Raw genomic sequence first — 21737 nt, 5'->3', positions numbered from 1 at the left:
AGCGGCTGCCTTTTGTGTAGTTTGCAATATTTGCCTTTATTTATCTGAAACTGAAGTCTCATGTTCCTTAAGTACATCTGCCCTGTTGAACTTATTATGGGAAATAAATATTTTAATTAAAACAAGCTGCTAATTATTTCACATTTTACTTGTGAGCAACGGCACATTTAAATCTTACAAATATAGTTATTTGGCTTATATCGTGATATATATCGTTATCGCCTGAAATGAAAAAAACATATCGTGATATGAAAAAATCTTATATCGCCCAGCTCTACAATAAAGGCATTCTACTCTATTCTATTCTATTCTATTCTATTCTAATATGATGTCAGCTGACCCTTTGCCGTTATAACAGCTTCAGCCCTTCTGGGAAGGATTTCCACAAGATTTCGCAGTGTGTATGAGAATTTTCGACCATTCTTCCAGAAGCAAACTTGTGATGTCAGACAGTGATGCTGGACAAGAAGGTCTGGCTCACAGTCTCTGCTCCAAACGGCTCCTACAAAGTTGGGAGCATGGAATTGTCCAAAATGTCTTATATGCTGAAGCATTATGAGTTATTTCCGCTGAATCTAAGGGGCTGAGCCCAACATGCCAAAAAACCCTCACACCCAAATCCCCCCTCAACCAAACTTTCCATTTGGCATAGTGCAGTCAGACATGTACCAGTCTCCTGGCAACCGCCAAACCCAGACTCATCCTTCAGATTGCCAGACAGAAAAGTGTGATTCATCCAGAGTCCTGTAGCAGCACGTTTTACATCACTGCATCTGATACTTTGCGTTGCAGTTGGTGATGTAAGACTTGGGTGCAGCTGCTCGGCCGTGGAAACTCTTGAGCTAATCGTGAAGCTTGGAGGTCTGTAGCGGTTGACTGCAGAAAGTTGGCGACCTCGATCCCACTCTGAGATTTCACGTAGCCCACCACTTCGTGACTTCTGTCCCAGATGTTTGTAGAAGCAGTCTGCACACCTACATGCTGGCTTTTATACACCTGTGGCCATGAGAGTAATGGGAACACCTGAATGAAACTATTTGGATGGGTGAGCAAATACTTTTGGAACTGTAGCGTAGATTGTTTGAGCAACATCAGAGAGCTCAGATGAAGACAAACTGCATTTGGGCTCAAGGTTACAACACACTTCCTTTTTCTCGCAGTACAAATGTGTCGCTGAGTGTGTGTGTGTGTTTGTGTGTGTGCGTGTCTTATCGGTGGAGTAATAACGAGTAGGAAAGACGCCCGATTTGTATCCGTCTCTTTGAGCATCAGAACACTCAGCATTTCTTTCTCGATAACATTTCTTGACGTCATCCTTCACCACTATCACATGATCATAATCTCCTGACACAGATCATGAGAGCTCACCAGCCAAACCAGTGGCACAACAGACTCTGTGTACAACTGGATTTACTAAGACATGTTAGGCATCCAGCTGGCACTCCCACAGCAAACTGAGTCACCGTCATGAAAAGGATAAAAAAAAAAAAAAATTTCCAGCTCCAGTCAGAACTGAAGTGAAATAACTGGATTTCATCAGGATATCCAGCAGATGTATCTTCCATTTGACAGAAAACTGCCCAGAAACTACAAGCCTGAGTAATTTTTTGAGGCCAGTGATTCCTTTTATGACACCACCAAACATTTAAAGAGAGATTCTGCATTTTCTTATTTCCTGTTGCACTGTTACAGATGCTCATACTAAAATGCCGGTTAAGAGCAGTGAGACAATAAAATCAGCAATAGAATAATAGTTTACAGATGCGTGTAATATCTTCAAGCTTCTCCAGTTATTTTTAGTTAGCTACAGAAGGAGTGATGTCGAAGATAAAGGTCCAAAAATAGAAAGAAATCACCAGGCCAACGAAAAGCACCAGCTGAAACATGCATACTTTTCCTGTTTGCGCAATGAAACGCTTGATGCATGTGCAGTTTCAGTAAACGTGTGCAGTTTTTGAGTTTGGCTTGATTCACAGGAGTTAAAGTCATGTTAGTAAAACACATGTAGCCCAAGCTCATCCTCTAACCCATCATTTTATAAATTCGATTAACAGCCTAAAAGATCTCACAGTTTTGTCGCATTACAAAGAAATCCTGCTGCACCTTTCTTTCACCTCACACTCAACAAATAATAAATCAGTGAAATTAGAGAACAAGCACAGAACAAGTAAAAGCAGAAGTTATTTGTTACTCCACAGTAAATGTCTTGCATTGTTTAAAAAAATAAAAATAAATAAATGGAGATTTAATGCTGCATCTGTAGATGGAAAAACAGGAACTTTTCAGTCAAGTAATTGAATACTGACGATGAAAATATATCTCACTTTGTTATTTAAAGGTTTAAGCATTACTTCGTCCTTTCTGAAGAACAGAATACAGTGAAAAAAATGTTGTTTTTAATCTAGTGGCTCAGATTGGACCCTTCAGCGAGCGTTCAGGCACACCGTCCAGCATATGAAGAACTAACTGCTTAGCATGGACCAGTTAGTTTGTGTGTCTTGTCTTTGTATTGGCTACAGTCAGAGGGAGGTTTACTGTTACACCTGCAGATACAGCATGTGTTTCTAATAACGAGGTCAGTGCGTGTACAAATACTCCCTGGGAGCCAAAAGCTCATTTCTCAGCCTCCTCTGAAAACATTTTCCTTGTCTGAGCTCTGAACGATGTCAGCGAGGGAGGTTATCCTGTACGCAGTAAACTCAGGCTGAGAAGCTCCACCCGTCTGTTGCTCAAACCTTCTACTAGAGGAGCTAAAACAGCCTGTTTCACACAGATGATGAACTGCATAAAGGCTCAGTATTAGATTAGAAAGGTTTATTTTGAAGTGTGAATCATGCAAAGCTACTCTAGTAGAGTCCAAGAATGTAAACATGGAGCAGAAAATGAGCACTGGAGGCATAAAATACCCCAAAATCTTTTACTGTCAGTACGATATGTATCTAAAATAAAAGTTTTCTTTCCTCTTGTTTCCAGAATCATAGAGACCTGCTGCTGGTTTGTCTTCTTGTGTTTGTTTAACACCTTCAGCTTTACCGAAAAGCTCAGCAGCAGATTAACGTCAGGAGCTTCAGGCGAGTCCCTGATTTCTAACAGGTTTCCTCACGGCGCTGATTAAACCTTCCTGTGAAGGCTGTCTAGACTGCAAACAGACACAGGCCACATATTCCTTCACGGTGATTAAATTCTCCTGAAAACACCAAATAACTGCAGCTCGAGTAACCGCGGGCTCTTCAGATTCGACTCGATGGCACTCATAGGAGCAGAGACTTAATTCAAGTCGACGCGCTCCTGAGGTGAAGCTCAAGCTCTCGACCTTTCAGCTAAAAGATCATCTCTTTAACTCTGAGACACAGTCAAGTCACATTTAGGTGATAACAGAATTTGTTTTTCTCCCGTCTCAGCACATTCAGTGTGCTTTATCCAAAAAGAGACGTGACTAATTGTGACTTGACGGGCAGCTCTCCTTTAGGGATGTCTCAACACTTGGCAGCCATGTTTAAAACATCTCTGGGCAGCTTTTTGAAGCTTTGGTCTAAATGAATAGGGAGGAGGCTATTTTCCTTCATCTTTCCCCTTCGAGCTATCTTCATCTTGGTCCTTAATCCAACCACTATCATATCTGTATCAAAGACACAAAGAGAAGCTTAAACTAGCTCAAACAGCTGCAGCAGTTCTGATGCAAACCCTGGGGATTTTAATACTTGAAGCACATTCACTTCTTTATTTGTTCTGGACCTTTCGTTCCAATGAAGAGACAACATGACGTTATTTGAGACGACAGCGTGCTTCCAGCTTTGCATCGACAGTCTGCCCTGTGCGGCCGTCGAGCCCAGAGCGAGCTCTTTAAAGAAAGGCTCTTTAAGGCCCAGTTTGGTGCAAAGGAGTGTAGCAGAGCTGTGACCAAAGACTGTATACAAAAGATGGCTGCAGCCACTCTCACTTTACTCACTACTGTATCTTATTCTGAAGCCTTGGAGCACATTTGAAACCAAACGTGCTGAGAAAAGGCTCACAGGGCAGCCACGCTGTAAATCATACTCCGCTTTATCCTCCTCTGTAACTCTAATGAGACCTTAGCTTCCAAAAAAAAGCATCACGATGTGTTAATAAGACTTTAAAATAGCAACTGAGACCATAAACCCATAAGGAACATGTCTCCTGATGTCATAAATCAAGTGAGTTGGGTCATTTTCTCATTGATTTCTATACAATCGGACTTCTTTTTGCAAACAAAGGAGCCGACACTTCAACAGCAGCACAAACTAACTCATTTTCTAATGTCACTGATGGATTTTTAAATATTTAAATTACACTCGCACAAGTTTGTCCTCTACTTTGCAAGACATTTAAGGGAAAGCATCAAATTAAATCAAAATTAATTTAATTTAACTAAAAATCAACTATGGGCAAAATAAAATAAATGTTTAAAATTTATTATTTAATTAGAAATTAATCAGAATATTGTTAAGTTGTGGTTTTCATTAAGTAAACTAAAGAAACTGAATACAAAGCATTCCCTTAAAATCCACCTGAGGGTTGTAGTAACAAAATAAAATAACACAAAACATTTAATAAACTGACAAATGACTTAAAATGAGAAACATTGTTTATTGGCTGATCAGCTGATCGATGTGTGTATATTTTGCCCTGTGTTATCAGTTGTTTTATGTGCCAGATGTATTTGAACTTCAGCAGCTGTATCTTACTGTACTTTACTGTATCTGTCTTCAGTTCTGCAAAGTCATGACATTTAGCTACAGATAATATTGATTAAAGGCTGGACCAAACCCACCGCTCCCAGTGCCCCTTGAGCTCTCTATCAGCATGTGTGTGTGTGTGTTGGCTGGAAAAGCACACACGCCCACGCCCACAAAGTCAATTAAGCACTCCCCACGCTGTGGACTGTGTTTTGCTGGAAGCGCCATTAAACACAGCATATTCTACCTGTGTACAACCCGATGCTATTAGTCAGCCTCGACAGTCTCCATGGAAGCGAGCGAGTGAGTCAACTATGCTCCGTTTAAGTCAGAACAACCAAAATAAAACCCTCGGACACACTGGAAGAGCAGGTCTGTGTGAAACAACACGCTTACACACGAGAAAAGAAATCGCATGCCACTTTTCCCCAAACTTGTCTTCAGACTTCCTGCTTAGACTTCCTGTCCATTTCATCACATCCTAGCAGTGTCTCAACAAACTTCATCACTGACCTGAACTGTAAATTTGTTGCCCCACAACAGTCTTGCAGCAGCAGCGATGATGCAACTCAGTTAAAAGGAACTCTCTGCAGACTTTCTGAACCGTGAAACCTTAAACACCGGAAAAACTCAAAAAAGGAAGGTGATTATCTAAAAGATGATGAAGTCGAATGAACTATTTTGATTACAAACTACAGGTACTGTTTGAATACACTTAAATTATCCCTCTAAAATAACCAAGTGGGGTCATTTATGACTTTTTGATGGCTTTGTTTGTTTAACACTGAATGTCATTTATGCATGCGGTTTAGCTGTCACGTTCTGCAGCAGTATTCCAGGTCCATCATTCACAGGTCACAGCAAAGTATCACAATGCAGTCGTAAAAAGGAGAAACTTTAAAGCAATCTGAGTGTATAATGCCAAATCTCACATACTTCTTTGCATACCGATATTCTTGGAACACCAGTGATCCAATTCCTTACAACTGGCCTCATATATTAACCCACTTGCAGGTTAAAGAGAAGAAGACCTTATTATCTCAACACAAACAGTTTCTCTTGATATTCTGCTGAGTTTATCCTGTTTCGTTTTTCCAACTACACAAAAGGCAGCTGGTTCGTTCAGTCAGACACAAGGAACTCGTAACGCTTGTATTGTGGAAAACTACCTGCAACAGTGACACCAAATTCACTCACAATGCTGTGACACACTTGCTCTGGACACAGCAACACTGCTGAAAAAGTGCGGACTATATCAGACATGCAATCTGTTTGTAAAGTGATGACGTATCGACCCTGTTTCCTGCTTTGGATGAGACTTTCGTCGTGTGTCTCTCATTTTTCTGAGCAAACAACTGAACTTCCAAAACCTGTTTAGCTATTCTCTGTGTTTTTAGCCTTTTATTAGGATTATTTAAGAGCAGCATGTCTTTAAGTTTCTAAAAGTTCATCGTTTATATTACAGCATCAAATATTTGAACATATTCGGTGTGGACATTAAGCTTAGGATCAGGACTTTTTCATAATTCAAATCATGCAGCAACATATTAATGGCTGAGCTCATGTTGCGGATGGACCTCAGACACTCTTGACTCGAGTTTGGTCATTTTTCCCTCAACATGGACTTTTGAGTTCAATTTAACCCTCGTCCTCCGCCTTCGCTGTGCTAATATGTTTATCTCAGCCTAACTGTAGTTCTGTAGCTGCATCATGTACACATCATAATATGCCAACTAGCCAAGTTTCACCAGTCCTCCAGAGCCCTTCTGCCTCTGTGTCCATCCAGCCTTACATACTTCAGTCAGAACATAGCATATCATCTTTAAAATCTACCTTCTCGCTAAGCTAAAGCTCATAAATCCTCTTTTTCCATCTATTTCTGGATGTTAAACACCAGGGAGCAAAGCCATACTCATTATTTTATTATAGCTGAACATTTTTTAATGATCAGACACCTCAGCGTTTGATAGATTTTGAGGAGTAATGGAGCATTTGGACAGGAAATGGTTAAAGACAGAAGCTGGCTCAACCCCCAAAAGAGAAAGAAATCTTTAAGTTTACACAACATAACCGGTTTGATTTCTCTGAGCATGCGTGTATAAAGTGTGGAAGCTGTCACTTAGGGTACCTAATAAAGTGTCAGCTGAGTGTGTATGTATAATGTTGTGTTACAGTGCCAGATAAGCTGATACATGTGGAAACAGACATGCAAACAAGAAGCCGAGAGGGTAAATTTTCGCGCTTTAAGCAGGAAAATGGGCCCTGAAGGCGACTCAGAGATAATTTTGCTTATTACAAGGTGCTGGGTGAGGATGTTGAGTTGTGTTACACTCTGACTGGTATGGAGGAAGTGTTTCACTGCAATGTAGATCGACGGCTGAAAAAGGAAGAAGCGCGCAGTGACAGGTCGGCGGAGTGACGCACCGACACGCCGCAGCTGAAGCAGCTGACTCGGTACTGGTCTGACCCGTTCCCCGTGCTTCCCTGAAAACGTTGCCTGAGCCCTCCTCCGCGCCAACGTTACGCTTCGTGGATCTCCTCATTCGATTCAAACGACACTGAGAGCAACACATGGCTCATATGTGCTCGCTGCCTCCCAGGGCAGCCTGCTGATGATGTGCACGGGCACTGCGGAGAGGAGGACGGATGTCAACACATGCCAAAAAATCCCAAAACATAACAGCGCATCCACCCACGTCTACACCGCGCTTCCACTTCACCACATCAAATTTTACGCGCAAAGCCACGGCTCCACTCTTTACGCGTTTACGCACCTGCGCGACCACAACAAGAGTAAACTTTGCCGGCAGTCACAGATTAAATCTCACACACAAACATCTGGATGAGCCACAAACGGCACAGCTGGACGCCAAAACGAAGGCTCAGTGTTTGTCTTACCTCCTGATGTGATGTGAAGTGACGGCAGCCGGAGATCTGCTGTGGCGCCGCGAGCCGGTGACCAAAAACCACCAAAGTGCTAGGACCAGGGGCAAAGACTTACAACGTGACTTCCTGTTCAGTCCCTGTCAAAATAAAATCCACACAGGCAGGACGAAGAGCTTCCTTCCATTTATTTCCAGCTTGGTGACATAAAGCAAGGCGACCAGCTTTTATTACCTGAGGATAAACAAACACTGGTACACACACCTTAACTGCGTAAAAGTCAACTACTATAGCAGTTGTATTAAAAAATAAATACATCTAAAAAAAAATTAAAAATACTGGCTCACAGAATACAACTGAAGCTTGTTTTAATAACATTTCAAATAAATTATATTAATAATTAATTAAAAAAGAGAAGACGTGGCTAAAGATTTGTTTTTTTTAAATAAATACAAAATTAAAAAATAATCAGCAAAGCAAAATTAAAGGGCTGTATAATTAAAGGAATAATTGATTAAAGTTGATTTAAAATAAAATGAAATAAAATAAAATAAACAGTAACATGATCAAAATGAGGGGTTTGTTTTGAGCCATTACACGTGAGTCTGACTGTTTGTCAGTCTGCACACTGTACAGCCGGTATTTGACCAGAAAATGTAAAAGGTAAGAAGGTAAATGTGAGGAGTCCTGAGATGATCCACTGGCAGGAAAGATAAGATAAGATAAGATAAGATAAGATAAGACAACCTTTATTAGTCCCACACGTGGGAAATTTGTTTTGTCACAGCAGGAAGTGGACAGTGCAAAAGTTATGAAGCAAAAATTAGAATAAAATAAAATAAGAATAAATACAGTACACAACTGTACAGAATAGAATAAAATAAAATACTATATACGGTAGAATAAAATAGAATAAAATATACAATAAGATAAAAATAGAATACAAATGCTATATACAACTGAGTAAAAATACAACGATGCCAGAAAAGATTATTGCACATTAGTGTTATTGCACATGTGTGTGTTTGATCAGCTGAAGTCTTTGTTGTGGAGTCTGACAGCAGTGGGGAGGAAAGACCTGCAAAATCTCTCCGTCCCACATCGTAGGTGCTGCAGCCACTAAAGGAGCTGCTCAGTGCTGTCAGAGTCTCCTGCATGGGGTGGGAGATGTTGTCCAACAGTGATGACAGCTTAGCCACCATTCTCCTGTCACTCACCATCTCCACTGGGTCCAGAGGGCATCCTAGAACAGAGCTGGCCCTTCGGATCAGCCTGTTCAGTCTCTTCCTGTCCCCAGCAGAGATGCTGCCACCCCAGCAGACCACACCGTAAAAGATGGTTGAGGCCACCACAGAGTCATAGAAGGTCTTCAGGAGTGGGCCCTCTACTCCAAACGACCTGAGTCTCCGCAGCAGGTACAGCCTGCTCTGCCCTTTCCTGTAGAGGGCATCTGAGTTATGAGTCCAGTCCAGTTTGTTGTTCAGATGAACACCAAGGTACCTGTAGCTGTCCACAGCCTCAATGTCCAATGGAAAGGAGGAAAAACACCAGTGTGTTGTTATTTTGATTACTTTCTTTTCCTTTTAAAAGTACTAAAAGTAGTTAGTAATTAAGAATAATGTCATTTTTCTTTTGTCCCCAATTGTTGAGTATTTTAAGAAGCTACACACAGTGTTACCGGACTTTCACTCAACTTCCAGTCTTCAGTTTGTCAGCACGTGTTAAGATTTCTGAAGACACTGGAGAAAAACAGTGCCATAAATAGCAATATATACCATTTAAAGTGCCACGCGTACAAGGTAAACAAGAACTTTACTTAATTTAAATTACTCTATTAAACTGAATTTACAAAGGTTACTTAAATATACTGAGTTATATGTCTGCATACTGAGGAGTATGTTTGGTTCACCAATATCCATCCATCCATCCATCCATCCATCCATTCACTTCCATATTTAAGTTTGTTCTGTTATAAAACGTCTGTCTGGTGTTTATGATTGAGAAATACATTTTTTGGCAACAGGTGTCAGAGAGAGCATTAAAAGAGGGAGTTCAGGTGGAGGTGGGTTGCACAGTGGCTTGCAAGTATGCATAAATTACCAAAGGCTAAAGGAACTTAATTAGCATGTCCTATATGAGATTTTCCTGCTTACATTAAGGTTATATCGAGTTGTTCACTTTTTTTCATATTTTCTGTTTTGTGGAATGACGTCAAGGAAACACAGTGTTCACATTTATTTTTTACTTTATTTTGAAGAGCACACTGCGATACTTCCGGATCACGCCGTTTTTCTGTCTGTACCTTGATGAAGTTGATAAGAAACAGTGGCTTCCTCTGTGAAACCACGCCTGAAAACCTCTGCAGCTCATTGCACTCAAGAACAAAAGTTACTCGCCATGAATTTAGAAAAACAACAACAGACAAACCTCATCTAAAGACTGAATTATAGAAACAATGAAGAGTTACTCACAAACTGAAATGCTGTCTTATTCAGGCTGATTGCACTCTACAGCTGGGCCACATAATCTGTCTGTGTTCATGTGGGAGAAGAGGAGGAGGATAGGACAGAAACACAGTACTCATTTCTGAGTAACTGTGTCGTTCCTTCCCTTTTTTGGTTACGTCCCTTTATCTGTAGGATATGTGAGAAGTTCCTGATGGTAATCAAATGTGCAAATACTCCCACGGGAAAGTGAGAAATTACTGCACATAATTAAAGGGTTGAGGACCAGAGTTTCTGGGTGAATAAGAAACTGATATCACCATTTTGTGGTGCAATGCCAAATTTGTTGCATTCATATGTAGTTGGGGGCAAAGATTTGGACAGATGTTTCCAGTTTTACTAAGTGTAGAACCAAATTAAAAGAATCATAAACATGTCCGTCTATACATGCCCACAGGGGGCAGCAGTTTAAGCAGAAACTGGCCTTTCCCTGACCAGCTCCTCCAGCTCCTCCAGGGGAACACCAGGCCAGCCGAGAGACGCACCCTCAGACCTGAGGGTGTCCCCTCTGAAAACCCTCGCATGGGAGCCTCCCAGGAGTCCGTCTGCCCTGTCCCATGCTCATGCTTTGTTAATATGTCCAGACCACATCAGATGGTCCTCATTCCGGAGAGAGCCCAGACCCCCTTTGTGTTGCATAAGGGAAGAAAACATTTAGGAGGCCACTGTTCACCTGGAAGTGCTCCCATTCGACATGGGAGAGGCATGAAAATGTGTATACTGTAAATAAAAGGTGGTTGTGTATTCTTTCTAAAGTCCAGCAGTGGAAACTTTGCTGGATTCAAATAAAAGTTAGATTTAACTCTATGGTGGGCTGGAGCTACTGTTCACCTGTTCTGTGATCTCAGAAACTCTTCCCTGGTGATGCCATGTGCCTACGTGCATCTGCACGCATCAAATCTTTCTACACATTCAGATGACAAATCTCATATTTATCATTTGTCTTATATTTAATCTGCTTCAGTGTGTTTACAGATAATGTCACAAACTATTTAATACAACAAGCCATAAAAGATCATTAACAGGTTGCAGGGCAGCCAAAAAGACGAGACCCCAAAACAAGGCAGGAGAAAAACCTCCAGAAACACAAACAAACAAAAAGTAAGAAAATTGGCGAACTTAAGGAAATGCCTGAAAACTCCAGTAAGTGTTAGGGGGGCAAACAAGGGCGTAGATATCATGGAAAGTGATTAACTGATTAACATCAGAAAATTGGAGTAAAATAACAAAGGGAGCGCAGGCTCAGCCAGAAACCGTTTATAAAGGAGGAGCTCGGGTGGAGGTGACTTACTAAATAGCTTAAAGGTGTGGAGCAATGGGAGGTAGGCTAAACAAACTGAAATATTGTGCCCTATATGAGATTTGCCCTCCTGACTAAGGCTATGCTGGATCTGTTCACATTTTGGTTGCTTCCTGTTTTGTTTCTGTCATGAACTTTTATTTTGAGCTTTGTTACTCTTCATTTCCTGTTTTGTTTTTGTCTGCTTTTCCACCTCTGTTTCCCTGTCAGTCATCTCTGAGTATGTCAGTCACTTCTGCACAGAGAGTTTGCTAATGAAACGTAGTGTCTGCAGTCAAAATAGGAGCTGGCTGAATTCTCTAATTACTAAAGATGGGCAGGTCAGTGCTTCCTTTATTACCTCCTATAGCAGAGGACAGACTGGATCAACCCATACCTGATAAGTCACACAGATCAATAAAATGTTAATTAACCATCTGTTTCCCATTTCATGCACTGACCTGCTGCTGAACTTTAAATGGATGAACTTTGAAATCAGCTTCTCAGTGAGGTGCTGGTTTGTGTGAAGAAAGATTATTAGCTATTTAAAAATGCTTAAAGTCAGTCTCATATTTCACCATTTATTCCTTTGTCTTTAAAATGACAAATTTGATCGTGAATTTATATTTTCAGTGGTTCTCTGTATTATGAACTGCATGAAATAACACAGCAAGAACTCACAGAGTGAAAACAGCTTAACCTACTGTACAGTTTCTGATGGCTTCCAGGTCACAATGAACGGTTTTAATATATATCAGAGTCTGACTAAAATAGATTTCATTCTTTAATTATATTATTTATTCACACGACAATAATTCACATTCATAACGTATAAAATACCATTCAAATTCATGTATCTCAAAGGCAGGCTGCACAGCTTCCGATCATGATATTTTCTGTCTCTGCTTTGATGTAGTTGATAAGAACTAGTGGCTTCCTCTGCAAAACCACACCTGAACCTTTGCAGCTCTTTGCTCTGAAGAAGAAAAGTTGCCCAGCTTGAACATAGAAAAACAATGACCATTGTGACAGGAAAAAAACTGTCCGGGGCAAAGCTTCAAGCCTCCGTCACATTATTAACCCTCTGAGGTCTGCGTGGTACGGTCCTAACCCTGACTCTAACTTTTATCCAAAACATCCTTTTGCTACTCTCCAAAATATAACAATGTAAGATTAACACCAGTGCTGATTTAGAGCTCAGATGACTGAGGAGCCTGGTGTAAGAGGACTCTGTCCTTGACCTCATGATGTGAGCTAAACCGAATGAGAGACCCAGGAGGTGATTTCTCGACTGCTGACTGGAGCTGTTGTCTTGACTTTCTTTTGTCGGTCCTTGGGTGCCCATTTTTTCTTTCCTCTTGTTTATAAACTAGTTCTCCAGCTGTGTCAGACATTTTCAGTTTGTCCAGTTGATCCCTGCGCATTTCTTAGTAATAGAGGAGTTTGGTACAAGCTCACCTCTACATCTCTTTGGATTAATTTGCACTGGTTTGAGAGTAGGGTTGCTGTGAGCCAGTGGCTCTGGTGCTGTGCTTGGATCAGGTTAATTGATGGCAGGTGTGTTTTATTGTGCTTCCTGCCTCTTCTGTTTATGTTCCAGACTGCAAACAATGCTGTTACATGATCTTGTTTCTGTGTGCAGGCGAGGACCGGCTTGTTCGGCAGTCTGTACAGGGAGGTTGTCTTGTCCCTTCTGAAAAGATGTCGAGCTCCCCCTGAAAATAAAGTTCCTCAGATCCTTATTTATTAGAAGACTCTGCAAGTTGGTCTTAGGTCCAAATCTGATCTCCATAACAACAAACCCTTGAAACAATAGGCGTGTATCTATTTGCACTGTTATATTCAAACACTGCTTCCTCCTCCCGCTGCATGCAGGACTCCCAGCCTCTGCGTCTATAAAATCCTGGTTCCAGCCCCGCAGTCTGTGGACAGACCTGCCACATGGCTCCACATCAGCAGCCTCCTCTCTCACACAAAGCCACTGTTATGGCTGCACTATAAACCCTAAGCTATCTCATATTCAAACTCTCCCTCTGTGTGCTCATTAATAACACACACATTGACCTGAAGGCGTTTATTTGCTGTGCTGTGCAAACACCGGGGCGTGTTATGCACAGGCTCATGCAAACACACACAGTGAATTAAACCACAGTGGATTCTTCCCTCATAGCGAGCCTGTGGTGTGTTTATTTACCGGACAGTGTCATGATTTCTGGACTAGCTGCTGAAATATTTCTCTTTCATTTCCAGCCTCACTCGAGTACCTCGTTTGCATTTGCAACTCAAACACCGCAGCTGCAGGGACTGATAACCCATCAAATAATGCAAATGAGGTTTTCCTACTCATGCAGTTATTTAAGTTGGCTACCTTCTAGGCACACTTACCTCCACTGTACATCATGTGTAGCTGATATATATCATATTTTGAGTGCTTTGCAGTGATGATACAAGAAAACTTTGAACTGAATTGTTGTGAGAGAAGCGTCAGTCAGATCAAAATGAGACTGACCAACTCGTCTATCTGCTGCATGTAGAGATAGATAATTATCACTTATTCATTCCTCCAGTTGAGGAAATTGATTTTGCCAAATGGACACTCACCTGCTAGGCAATGATCATTTTCTCACTGCATTAACATTCACATTAAATGAAGACCATTATCCTAAATGTATCTTGTTACTGGAAAGACTTTTTCTCTACCACGAACAGTTTCTTCTTTTCCTTTTGACTCTCATAAAGATTTTGTCAATGACTTTTTTGTTTACTTGAGTAGAACCTTTAGGCGTGTGTGCTTTGCTTGAATCTTTATTTTTCTGCCGATAAATTTGAGGAGAGTTATTTCATATCACTGTTCACCTTCTGGACATCAAACTAATTTGAACATAAACTGGAGGCAACAGTAACACATAAGAGACGATGCTATCTCCTTCATATGACACCTGGACTATTGTGACTATTGTAAAGTGTAATATCTATCGTGCATAACTTTTCTTAACCTAACATGGTGATCTTGAGGACCTACTTTTACTTATTTTTAACTGAAGAATTTACAATTTCTGTCTTTTGTATTCATATTTAATTCAGTCTGTAACAAAATATAGAGCTAGAGAATGATGTAAGAAAGAAAGGACGGGAGAGGAAGAGGAAGAAGAGAGGTTTTATTCAAAGGTAAAGACTGCTCAGTGACATTTGATTAACTAGAAATGTAAAGTTTGCATGTAATATCCTCATTCATTTTAATATCCTTGTTTATTTTAGAGTTGTTGTTTTTCTTACATTCGATCTATTACTTACATGAATGTTCATATTGTGAAACATCTTGCAAAACAAATATAGGTATACTAACTTTGTGGTATTCAAAGGCTGTATTAAAAACTGGGGAGTTTAGTGCAGAATAAGCTGGTTACTTTGCAGCACAGTAATGCACTATGTTGGGCTGGTACAGAGCAGCTGTGCTGTTCATGCTCAGTAGTAGCAGACATCAAATTAAACTTAAGATGATGATGCTCATTCACTCACTGATTTCTGCCTTTAAACTAGCTTTATACTGTCTGCAGGCAGCAGCCGTGATGGCTCGTTTCACTTCTGCTGATATTGCATTCAGTTTGCTAAATCCACAATGATCAAGGATTCTCAGAGCAGAAGCAGCTGCGCAGCTCAGCTGATCGCAGCCTCTACACCACAGCGTGTGCTGGAGCTTTATTAGCTACAACTTCCCACGACAGGAAAGGAATCGTTTTGCCTTCTTCTTGGCATAGCATCAAAAAAGAAGCAGGAAGCATTCCTCAGAGATTTGGTCCACATTCACATCACAGCATGAGATGCTGGAAGCAGCCATCAGACGATGGCTTCACTGTTGTCATAGAGGGATAGTCATGGTCAGCAGCAATACTCAGGTAGTATTTAAACAATATGTATGTGGTATTTAAACAATGCTCACTTTTTACCAAGGGGCCCAAAGTGTGCCAAGAAAATAATCCCACACCATTACACCTCCAGCAGTCTGAACTGCTGATACAAGATATGATGGATTCATGCTTTCTTGCTGTTTACCATAGATTCTGACCCTAAAATCGGGGCGATCGTGGCTCAAGAGTTGGGAGTTTGCCTTGTAATCGGAAGGTTGCCGGTTCGAGCCCCAGCTTGGACAGTCTCGGTCGTTGTGTCCTTGGGCAAGACACTTCACCCGTTGCCTACTGGTGGTGGTCAGAGGGCCCGGTGGTGCCAGTGCTCGGCAGCCTCGCCTCCATCAGTGCGCCCCAGGGTGGCTGTGGCTACAATGTAGCTGCCATCACCAGTATGTGAATGTGTGTGTGAATGGGTGGATGACTGGATGTGTAAAGCGCTATACAAATACAGGCCATTTAAAATCTGGACTTGAGACAGAAATTCAGACTCATCAGACCAGGAGACTTTTCCAATCCTCTGTTGTGAGCCTGTGTGAACTGTAGCCTCAGCTCCTGTTCTCAGCTGACAGGAGTGGCACCCAGTGTGGTCTTCTGCTGTAGCCCGTCTGCTTCCAGGTTTGACTTGTTGTTGATTGGATATTTGTGTGAAAGATCAGTCGAGCAGTTGTATATTGATAAGGTTTCTGCCTTGGGGCTGTAATGAAATAGCATGTCGGCATGTTGAATTTATAAAAAAGAACAGAGTTCAGCTCATATCTGTGTGTTTCTGGGTTCTTTATGTGTTTGATTGTCAAATCAAGCTGAAAAGTGGCAACAGCTGTCAGATAACTGTAGAAAGAAAGTATAAAATGTTAAAATTACACCAAGCTGTTTCTGTTATTTTGTCTATCCTGTTTTACATGAATGACACAAGACACACAAAGATCTGCAGAGCTTATCATTCAACAACTTCCTGCTTCTTTTTTCAGCTTCACATATCACAGATGTGAGCGACTGCCTGCAGACAGAGCACGCAGCTCACAGATGCGGGTGGTGCAGGCGATGCAGGTGATGTCACATTCCAGGGAAGCCAAACGTTCCTGCCGATCCTGCATGAGACGGAAAGAATGTTTATCTGTAATCCTGCAACATTTACATGAAACGTGTGGCATAAAAATGTGTCTACGCTCTTAAGGGAGAATGACATACAGTACGTGGACTCAGACCCGCGTCTTTAGCACCACACTTAATGTTAACATGTATGTGGTCTTTATAGATAACATGTGTTCAGCATCTATACATAAATTATTGATTTAATACAGTGGTTCCATCAGGCCCTCCAACATGGGCAGGTAAAGTGGACTGGTACTTAACACGACTCTATTTGAGCACTCAAAGCACTTTCATAGCGTAAGCTTCATTCAGCCGTCTACCATTCGTGCATCAGGGGATTCTGCTGATATTCCAATTAGGTTCTACCTCCTGAGCCACAGCAGCCCCACCTGAGTAACAAAAATGACCACACAAGACTAAAATCCATCGTGGTGCAGTACAGAGACAAAGTACACACAAAAATAACTTTTGTTTAAAGTCCTTGACTGAATATTTAGCAGCTAACTGAGGAACAATTTTATTTTCTCTTTGTTTTTAGTTGAATGATTGGGTTTGTGTCATTACTGAAAGTGGATGTTTTATAGGTTTGGTATTTATCTGTGTGACAACGTCAGCCCTCGCTTCTCACCGTCACCTATTTTGGACAAAAGTAAAAAGTAAATAGCTTTTGATGTGTCAGTCGGAATTATGTTTGTACATTTTAAAAGATGGACATATTCTGATAGCATAAAGATAGAGTAATCACTGACAGTGGGTTAGATATGGTGCATTGTATCAGTGCACAGGGTACAGCGGTGCAGAGGTTAACGCTGCCATCTCACAGCGAGGACGTTTTTGTTTGGATCGTCCTGGTGAGCCGGGGCCTTTTTGCTTGGTCTGCATTTCTGCCTGTCCCTGCGTGGATTCTCTCCGGACTTCCTCTCTCAATCCGGAGACACGCGTGCCAGGTTAACTGTTTCTAAACAGACCGTGGGTGTGGCTGTGAGAGTGCGATGGACTGGTGACCTGTCCAGGGTGTGACAGCTGAGAAAGACTCCAGCGCTCTCTATGATCGAAAGGTGGATAAGCGGTTAAAGAGACAGAGAGATGCATTATATCCACTGCATGTGTTTTATAACAAGAAAGTGAAGTAAATACAAAGAAACAGGATGTGAGCCCTGTTTCAAAGTGTGCACATACAATTTTTGATATATTTATCTTCCTGTATAGAAAAACATCCGGGGAATCATCGAACCACCTCTCCATCTTTGAATGGAAAGATTTTTAGGCGTTTTCATAAACATTAATAAAAATGTCGTGTTTTTACCGAGTCCCCTTTTCGACAAATTTAAGCGGCACATAAACTTCTAATGAACTTTCATCACTATGATGTGGCCTCATGTGAACAGCCATTAGAGGAAGTTTGTGTGCCAGCAGGCGATAAATAATAATGCAGTAAAACTCAGCTGTATTGCTATAAAATGTCTTCATCGAATGGTGCTTTAAAACGGTTTATGGGCGTAACTGTCGCCAGTATGAAAACATCAAGGCCATAAAACAATTTTTCTGTCTTTCTTTCTTAACTACATGACTACTCCATTTATATTAAATCCATTTGTATAAGCTCACAATAAATACATAAATACGTAAAAAAATAAATAAATAAATAACGTTTTGAGTCCAAATCACCCTACTGTAGTTGAGCCTGCAGCGCCCCCTGGTGTGGTGGCATTTTAATGCAGTTTCATGCAAGTGCAGCAAGCTCGGAAGTGCTACTGTAGCTTTGTTATTATCAATAAAAATCTAAAATCTAATCCAAACCTCCTCTATTTCCTTTTTGCCTGTGCATGAAAATCAGGAATCAGAGCCATGAGATGTACATTTTTAAATATTTTATCAGAGGTTTAACTTTAAAAAATATTTATTCGCTGTCCTCTGATGTCATTTAAGTGAATGCATTTAATATTTTTTATTTTACTACACGTGTCTTGTTCATTTAAAGCCGTTAACCGTTGCTCTGTGATGTCTATACACAAAATTATTGATCTTTAGAGGACTGTAAAGATATTGATCTTTAGCTTTGGCTGCTGCTGAAGAACACACACACATAAAAACATCATTGAAAATCTATCTGAAAATATTTGCTGCCAAAAACAATCATGTTTGAGGTCAGACTCATGGGGAAACCACTTCTCCACATTTAATACAGTCCACATTTGCCAATTTGGGAGTTATTTGCTTGAGGTTAGAAGTTTTAATTAGCTGTCAACAAAAACAATAAACACACCTGCAGGATATTGTTTTGATCCTTCACTTCAACGATTAACACTGGAAGCTGAAATGATTCCCAGAGCAGCAATTTTCTCCTGTGAAACTACAGAACAAATCATCTGCTGCAGATGAATGAGTCTAATTATGACTAAAAGCAAGAAGAATATCACACGTGAGCAGAATAAAGTGCCATAATTACCCAAGCAGGATAACAGCTCACAGCAGCCTGTTGGACTGAATGTGGGGCTGAAGGTGTTTTTCTGTGCAATAATCAGCTCCTTCACTCCATGCATAATGCATGATGAGTGCAAAACAGCGTTTTAGTGTCTGAGCTGCACACTGTTGCAGCTCAGGCTCAGTTTATTCTTTTTCTGCACATTATTATGAAATTCCTGAGTCACTGAATATGATGTAGAGGAGGATTGAAGCTTTCATTAATAGAGTGACGTAAATATGGGAAGTTTTATAAAAATATATGTAAATAAGAATTGTTAACTCACCTGAATATTCTGATAAATTATGATTAACACCTTTTTTTGTTTGTTTGTTTGTTCATTTGTTTGTTTGTTTGTTTGTTTAGACCAACAGTTTAGCTTATAAATGATAAAGAAAAGAAGAAACTTGGACTAAACGAAATAAGGAAAACACCAATTTCTACATTTTATTAAGGTTTTCCTCGTTGTTATTTCATTTGGATCATAAGCAGTTTTTTTCAAGGCCTCTAAATGTGATTAAGAGGAAATCTTAAGCACGACTGTAGCTAAACATCAGTTTGATTATTTCCTAAATAAATTCAGTCAAAGATTTCTGAAATGACTGATTTGTTGAATAAGCGTGAGTGTGAGCCAAACTTGTTAAATAGCGCCAAACACTTGTAAAAAACTAAATATCATATTGTTATTATTTATTATTTTTATTATTTCACACCCTTTGGCCTCTCCAGCCACATGACATAGCCAAGTCCACGCCCACCCACACCACACCTTGTGTGAAAAAGATTTGAGGCAAGGAGAGACAAAAGATCATGATGGTACCAGGCTGTGCTGATCAGCTGCCTCCCATCTTCACACTGATCTTCAACAGATCCCTGGAGCTATGTGAAGACCCCTACTGTTTCAAACAATCCACAATTTTCCCAGTCCTCCAGGAACCCTCTATCACTGGGTTAAATGACTACAGGCCTGTGCCCCTCACGTCTGTAGTCATGAAATACTTTGAGAGATTGATGTTGACCTACCTGCAAGACATCACATGTCCCCTGCTCCACTCCTTTAGTTTACCTACTGGTCAAACAGCTCAGTGGCTGATGATGTCAACATAGCACTGCACTTCAACACTGCAACCCCTCGACTGCCCTGTTACATGTCCTGGAGTCCTCCGCTCCAAACTCACTCAGCTCACTGTCCCAGCCTCCGTCTGTCAGTGGATCACAAACTTTCTGAAAGACAAGAAGCAGCAGGTGAGGCTGGGGAGAAGCACCAAATCACAACAACAGTTGCCTTTAAGATGCTTTATAATGTAATGTAGACCCTACAATAAAGCAGAGAAAACCCCAACAATCATATGACCCCTTATGAGCAATTGCTTTGGTAATAGTGGGAAGGAAAAACTTCCTTTTAACAGGAATAAACCTCGAGCAGGACCAGGCTCAGGGAGGGGCGGCCGTTTGGGATAAAAGAGGAAGATAGGATAAAAGACATGCTGTGGAAGAGAGCCAGAGATTAATAACATATATGACTCAACGCAGAGAGGTCTATTAACACATAGTGAGAAGGGTGAATAAGGAGAAACACCCAGTGCATCATGGGAATCTCCCAGCAGCCTACAACTATTGCAGCATAAGGAAGGATTCCCTTATTATGCTGCAATAGGTCTTCTCCCTCTACACAAATGATGACACCTCAGAAGACCCATCTGTCAAAATTGTTAAGTCACTGAACACATCAAGGATAGTGATGAGTCTGCATACAGATGTGGGGTTGCACAGCTGGCTCTGTGGTGCAGTCAGAATAACAAGAGCTGATTACACTCAAAACCGCAGAGATGACTTCAGGAGGAGCCCTTCTCCATTATCTCCCCTTCCCTTCCTCAGCAGCACTGCTGTGAAACCTTCATTTTTCTGGGATCCATAATCTCCCAGGAACCTGAAGTGCCCACCCAGTATGGACACTCTCATCAAAAAGGCCCAGCAGAGGATGCACTTCCTGCTCCAGCTCAGGAGATGTTGGTCCAGTTCTACTCTGCAATAATCCAGTCTGTTCTCTGCTCGTCCATCGGTGTATGGTTTGGATCAGCCGGCAAACAGGACAAGAGCAGACAACAATGGTAAATGGTAAATGGCCTGTATTTGTATAGCGCTTTACTAGTCCCCAAAGACCCCAAAGCGCTTTACACGTCCAGTCATCCACCCATTTACACACACATTCACACACTGGTGATGGCAAGCTACATTGTAGCCACAGCCACCCTGGGGCGCACTGACAGAGGCGAGGCTGCCGGACACTGGCGCCACCGGGCCCTCTGACCACCACCAGTAGGCAACGGGTGAAGTGTCTTGCCCAAGGACACAACGACCGAGACTGTCCAAGCCGGGGCTCGAACCGGCAACCTTCCGATTGCAAGGCGAACTCCCAACTCTTAAGCCACGATCGCCCCAACAGACAACAACAGACAGTCAGGACTGCAAAAGAATCATTGCTGCCGACTTGCCCTTGATTCATGATTTGTACAAAGCCAGGGCAATGAAACTAGCAGGCAACATCACTACAGACCCATCACAACTTAGACACAACCTGTTCCAACTCTTCCCTCTGGTAGGCGCTACAGAGCACTGTACGCCAAAACAAGCAGGCATCTGTGCAGTTTCTTTCCACAGGACATCACTCTACTGAACACTTACATCACTCACACAGTGTCAGTACATAAAGCCTCTACCATATCTGCTCCTGTATCAAAACATGCTGTACGTGTTGTTTTGGTTCTGTTGTACACATCTATATGTCTCATTCTGAAACAAACTGAATTCACATTTTTGAGCCATCACACTGGATTTCTCTGACATTCAAGCATTAAAGCTATTTTTTTTATCAAGAAAAAAAACCCATATTATTATATTGAGAGTCCA

General features: G+C 41.3%; 2 protein-coding genes across 4 annotated transcripts in view; both read right to left on the bottom strand.

The window, feature by feature from the left end:
• The window catches only part of LOC100710619 (phospholipase D1), a 52996-nt gene extending 45272 nt beyond the window's left edge, over positions 1-7724 (bottom strand). For 2 of the 3 annotated variants that reach the window (XM_003456245.5, XM_005460979.4), the window contains exon 1: positions 7596-7724. The gene's annotated coding sequence lies outside the window, so the exon portion shown is untranslated. Of the gene's footprint in view, positions 1-7121; positions 7326-7595 lie in introns of all 3 variants that reach the window. The other variant, XM_019352901.2, reaches the window with a different exon arrangement.
• Positions 7725-15616: 7892 nt separating this feature from the next.
• The window catches only part of LOC102080896 (disco-interacting protein 2 homolog C), a 33954-nt gene continuing 27833 nt past the window's right edge, over positions 15617-21737 (bottom strand). The window contains exons 4-5 of the transcript XR_003221614.1: positions 19851-20051; positions 15617-16359 (exon numbers count right to left, since the gene is read on the bottom strand). The gene's annotated coding sequence lies outside the window, so the exon portion shown is untranslated. The remainder of the gene's footprint in view (positions 16360-19850; positions 20052-21737) is intronic.

The sequence above is a fragment of the Oreochromis niloticus genome, linkage group LG9 (genome assembly GCF_001858045.2).
Source record: "Oreochromis niloticus isolate F11D_XX linkage group LG9, O_niloticus_UMD_NMBU, whole genome shotgun sequence".
In the NCBI taxonomy this organism is placed as follows: Eukaryota; Metazoa; Chordata; class Actinopteri; order Cichliformes; family Cichlidae; genus Oreochromis; species Oreochromis niloticus.
This window is presented reverse-complemented; position numbering and strand designations above follow the sequence as displayed.